The sequence below is a fragment of the Furipterus horrens genome, unplaced genomic scaffold (assembly GCF_987537825.1).
Source record: "Furipterus horrens unplaced genomic scaffold, mFurHor1.1.pri manual_scaffold_8, whole genome shotgun sequence".
NCBI classification, from domain to species: Eukaryota; Metazoa; Chordata; class Mammalia; order Chiroptera; family Furipteridae; genus Furipterus; species Furipterus horrens.
This window is the reverse complement of record NW_028327178.1, coordinates 41,778,556-41,784,670: the sequence shown is the minus strand read 5'-3', so window position 1 is coordinate 41,784,670 and position 6,115 is coordinate 41,778,556. Positions and strand designations below refer to the sequence as shown.

Below are 6,115 nucleotides of genomic sequence, written 5' to 3'. Positions count from 1 at the left end.
GAACAACACTCTAGATAAAATAGACTTAATTGATATATACAGAACCTTTCACCCCAAAGAAGCAAAACTCATGCATTTTGTTCAAATGAACATGGAATATTTTCAAAGATAGACCACATGGTAGGACACCAAACAAGCCTCAACAAATTCAAGAAAATTGAAATCATACCAAGCATGTGCTCAGAGCACAATGGATTAGAACTAGAAACCAACATCAAAGGAAAAACTCAAAAACATTCAAATACATGGAGACTGAATAACACATTATTAAATAATAAATGGGTCAAAAATGAGATCAAAGAAGAAATAAAAAGTATTGGGAAACAAATGAAAATGTACACAAAACAACCCAAAACCTGTGGGTCACAGCAAAGGCAGTACTGAGTAGGAAGTTCATAGCAATACAGGCCTACCTAAAGAAGATAGAACAATCTCAAATTAACAACCTAGCCCTACATCCACAAGACCTACAAGAACAACAAATAAACCCTAGAGTGAGTAGAAGGAAGGGAATAATCAAGATCAGGACAAAATTAATGACATAGAGACTAAAAGAACAATTCAAAGAATCAATAAATCCAGGAGCTGGTTCTTTGAAAGGATGGACAAAATTGACAAAACTTTAATAAGGCTAATAAAGAAAAAAAGAGAGAGACCCAAATAAATAAAATCAGAAATGAAAGAGAAGTTACAACTGATACCACAGATATACAAAGGATTGTATGAAATAACTGCAAACAACTATATGCCAAGAAATTGGAAACCTGGGGAAAACGGACAAGTTTCTAGAAACATACAATCTTCCAAAACTGAATCAAGAAGCAGCAGAAATCCTGAACAGGCTAACAACTAGTAAAATTTAAGCAGTAATAAAAAAAAAAGAAAGAAAAACTCCTGGCACACAAAAGCCATGGACTAGATGGCTTCACAGGAGAATTTTACCAAACATTTAAGGAAGAATAAACTCCTGTCCTTCTCAAACTATTCCAAAAAATTCAAGAAAATGGAAGACTCCTGAACTCTTCCTGTGAGGCCGGTATATGCCTAATTCCAACACCAGGCAAAGATACAACAAAGAAAGAAAAGTACAGGCCAATATCTCTGATGAACATAGATGCCAAAATCCTCAAGAAAATACTGGTAACCTGGATTCAAAAGTACATTAAAAAGATCATACACCATGATCAAGTGGGATTCATCTAAGGGATGCAAGGATGGCACAATATTTGCAAATCAATAAATGTAATACACCAAATAAACAAAATAAAGGACAAAAATCACACGATGTCAATAGATGCTAAAACAATTTTTATAAAATCCACACCCATTTATGATAAATACACTCGGCAAAGTGGGCATAAAGTGAGCATAACTCAACAAAATAAAGGGCTTATATGAGAAACCTACAGCCAACATCATATTCAATGGGCAAAAACCAAAAGCTTTCCCCTTAACATTAGAAATAAGACAAGGGTGTCTACTTTCACTGAAGAAAGAAATTAAGGAACACAAATAAGTGGAAGCATGTACCATATTCATGGACTGGAAGAATTCATGGACTGGAAGAATTAACACCAGAAAAGTATCCATACTACCCAAAGTGATCTATAGACTTAAAACAATCCCTATTAAAATATCAATGGCATATTTCACAGATCTAGGACAAACATTTCAAAAATTTATATGGAACCAAAAACAAGCCCTAATAGCCTCAGTAAAAACAAAGTAGGGGGGATCATAATACCTGACATCAAATTATACTACAAGACCACTATAATAAAAACAGTCTGGTGTTGGCACAAAAACAGAAGCTTAGATCAATGGAACAGAATAGAGATCCCAGAAATAAACCTGTGACTCTATGGTCAATTAATATTTGACAAAGAGGGCAGGAGCATAAAATGGAGTAAAAATAGCCTCTTCAATAAATGGTGTTGGGAGAGCTGGAATGGTACATGCAAAAAAAATGAAAATAGACCACCAACTTATATCAAAAAGCAGAATAAACTCAAGATAGATGAAAGACTTAAATGTAAGCTGTGACACCATAAAAGTCCTAGAGAAAAACATAGGCAGTAAAATTTCAGATATCTCACGCAGCAATAGTTTCACCAATATATCTTATAGGGCAAGGGAGATAAAGGAAAAAATAAACAAATGGGACTACATCAAAGTAAAAATCTTCTGCACAGCTAAAAAAGATCATCAAAGTGAAAGGGGATCTTTACATATGGGAAAACATTTTGTCAATGATTTCTCAGACAGGAGTTTGGTCTCCAAAATATATAAAGAACTCATACAATTCACTCCAGGAAGACAAACAATCCAATTAAAAAGTGTGCAAATGACCTGAACAGACACTTCTCCAGAATGGACATACAGAGGGCCCATAGACATATAAAAGGATATTCAACATCACTAGCCATCAGAAAGACTCAAATTAAAACAATAATGAGATAACACCTCACACTAGTCAGAATGGCCATCATTAACAAATCAACAAACAACAAGTGCTGGTGAGGATGTGGAGAAACGCGAACCCTACTGCACTGTTAGTGGGAATGCAGACTGGTGCAGCTACTGTGGAAAACAGTATGGAATTTCCTCAAAAAACTAAAAATGGAACTTCCTTTTGATACCGTGATCCCACTGCTGGGATTATACCATAAGAATCCTGAAATACCAATTCAAAAGAACCTATGCACCCTTGTGTTCACAGCAGCATTATTTACAATAGCCAAGTACTGGAAACAGCCTAAGTGCCCATCTGTAAGTGAGTAGATCTAAAAAACGTGGTACATTTACACAGTGAAATCCTATGCAGCAGAAAAAAAGAACTCTTACCTTTTGCAACTTCATAGATGTAATTGGAGACTATTATGCTAAGTAAAAGCCGGTCAATGAAAGACAAATACCATATGATCTCACCTACAAGAGGAACATAATGAACAAAAATAAACTAATGAACAAAATAAAATCACAGACATGGAAACACAGAACAGACTCTAAGTGACCAGAGAGGATGGGGGAGGGCAGAGAGGGATAATGGTGGAAGGAAGGAAAAGGGACTAGACAAAGAACATGTATGAATGACCCATGTTTATCGACAGCAGTGTGGGAATTGACTGTGGGAGGGGGATGAGGGGTGGGTGAAGGAGGGCATAGGAGCAAAATTTGGGACAACTGTAATAGAATAACAATAAGAAATTATTTAATTTAAAAAAGACATGGTGATTGAATGAATAACAAAACAAGACCTTTAATATGCTGTCTACAATTGAAATACACAAAGACTAAAAGTAAAGGGGTGGGGAAAGATATTCAATGCAAATGAAAAAAACAAACAAACAAATCAGAGGTAGCAATACTTACTTATACCAGACAAAATAGACTTTAAAACAAAGGCTATTACAAGAGATAAATTAGGACCCAGCACTGCATCTCTGGGTATTTATCCAAATAAACCCAAACACTAATTCAAAAAAAAAAATACAAGGGTAGACCCAAAGAAAACAGAATTAACTTCCGGAGGGTAGACCCCTTGTAGTACAGGCTTTGCCTGTGAGGTGAGTGTTCTAGGAACCTATTTGTATCAGTGTACTAGCTGGCACTGTAGTGAGAGGCCGTGTTCAGCTTCAATGAATTTGGGGGGGTAAGACTCTTTCAATGCACCTGCTCATTTCATAATGGGTGATTTATGAGTGCACCTGCCCACATCGCACTGGGTGTTCAGCAGTTTTTGACCAAAATGGCATGACCCCCATGCCCCACCCTCTCTATTCACCTGATCTTGCCCTGAGCAATTTTTTTGTTTGTTTGTTTGTTTTCCTGGATGAAAAAATTCCTCAAAGGGTTTTGCCAATGTGGGAGAGGTGAAACAAAAAATGGCAGTAGCACTAAAAGCATCAAAATTGACAAGTTCAAAGACTGTTTTAAGCTGTGGAAAAAACATCTCAATAGATGTATTGCATTAAATAGAAAGTACTTTGAAGGTGATTGAAAGTTAAACATATAAGAATAAATACAGTTTTTATAAATAAATTCTGGTTTGGGGGATATTCCCCCTTGTATGCCTCCATATGTTCATTGCAGTATTATTTACAATAGCCAAGATATGGAAGCAACCTAAGTGTCCATTGATAGATGAATAGATAAAGAGGAAGCGGTGCATATATACAATGGAATATGACTTAGCCATTTAAAAAAAGAAAATCTTGCCATCTGCAATAATATCGATGGACCTAGAGAGTATTATGCTGAATAAAATAAGAAAATAAGTCAGACAGAGAAAGACAAATGCAATATGGTTTCATTTATATGTGGAATCTAAAAAACAAAATAAACAAAGGAGTAGACCATAAACAGATGCATAGATACAAACAATGTTTTGATGTTAGCCAGGTGGGAGGGTGTTGTGGGAATGGGTAAAAAAGGAGAAGTCTTAAGAAGCACAAGTTGGTAGTTACAGAATAAACATGAGTATGTAAAGTACAGCATAAGAAATACAGTTGATAATATTGTAATATCTATCTATGTATGGTGCCACATGAGTATTAGATTTATAAGGGTGATCACTTTATACAATAAGTTATATAAATGTCTAATCACTTGATTGTATACCTGAAACTAATATAATATTGTACATAAACTGTAAATGAAAAATAAAATATTATTTAAAAAATAAAATAGAAATATATTAATATCCAGTAATAGAGAAAATTCCAGGTAGGACAACCTGGGAAAATTTAAGCAATTTAAGCAAAGCCATCTAGAAATCCCAGTGTCAATAAGACAAAGCAGTACATATGAAGATCCCTGTAGACCACAGTCACAAATTTGCAGAAGCTGTATTACTGAAGGTGTGGCCAAGAAAATGTGAAATTGTGCCAAGTCACCTCACGAGAAATACCTGGGGTAATCATAGCAGCAAAGGCACTGAGTAAAATTTTGGCTTGGGTCATGTCATGCCTCACGGTTATGCAAATGAGGTCTAAATCAATATGCTCCCTAAAACAAATGCTGAAAAATAACTATGGAATCACAGAAGGAAGAAGCAAATATGAGTGGTAGTCTTACTGGGGCTGGAAAAATATAGAACTAAGTCCTCTTTTTTCCATCTGGCTGTAGCCATTAGGTGAGGCAAGATGGGCAATTACAAGTACTGTACATACAGGAGCTATAGAGGAAGAAGCAGTAAGATGTAATAAGCTTCCTTCTCAGGGTTCACTGCTAGCATTACCACCAGCTCTCTGCACTCCACAGGCCCCCACCCCACCCTGCATAACCTGGACAATAAGCACAAGTTGGGAAACAAGGCCAAGCAAAGTTATATCATTTATGGAATTCATGTGCACTTTGATGACCACAAACGCCCGCTTCCTAAAAGTGTGACCTATGGCAATCCTGTCCATCATGATGTTGACCTGCTAATGTTTGCTTGAAGCCTTCAGTCTGTTGCCCAGGAGCAAGCTAGATATCACTGTGGGGCTCTGAGTGTCCTGAGTTCTTACTGGGTTAGTGAAGATTCCATATGCAAATTCTTTGAAGTTATTCTCATTGATACAATCCTTAAGGTTATCAGAGGAATCTTGACATCCAATGTATCACTAAACCAGTCCACAAGCCCAGGGAAATGCCAGGGCTGACATCCGCAGGTAGCAAGAGTCGTGGCCTTGGAAAGGGCCACCATACCACCACACTATTGATGGTTCTCACCCTGAATTTGGAGAAGATGTGATACTCTCCAGTGACACCATTACCACAAAATATAACTAATGATTGTAAAATTCTTACTTAATAAACAACTTAGAACAGTCATGTCTGCTTAAAAAATATTAATTTGTTAAAACAAGTTGTCTGCATACAGATTCAAAAATCCTAAACAAAATAAGTAACAAATTGAATACAATGATACATTTGAAAAATAACACATCATGATCAAGTGAGGTTCATTACAGGGGCATAAGGATGGTTCAACATATGCAAATTTTTATCAGTGTAATACACCACATTAACAAAACAAAGGAAAAAAAATCATATGATCTTATCAATAGATGTAGAAAATGCATTTGATAAGATACAGCATTCATTTATTATTAAAATACTCAATAAAATG

At 35.9% G+C, this 6,115-nt stretch overlaps 1 pseudogene; it reads left to right on the top strand.

The window, feature by feature from the left end:
* Positions 1-4,805: 4,805 nt before the first annotated feature.
* LOC150002800 (large ribosomal subunit protein eL15 pseudogene) lies at positions 4,806-5,750 on the top strand (annotated as a pseudogene).
* Positions 5,751-6,115: the final 365 nt, after the last annotated feature.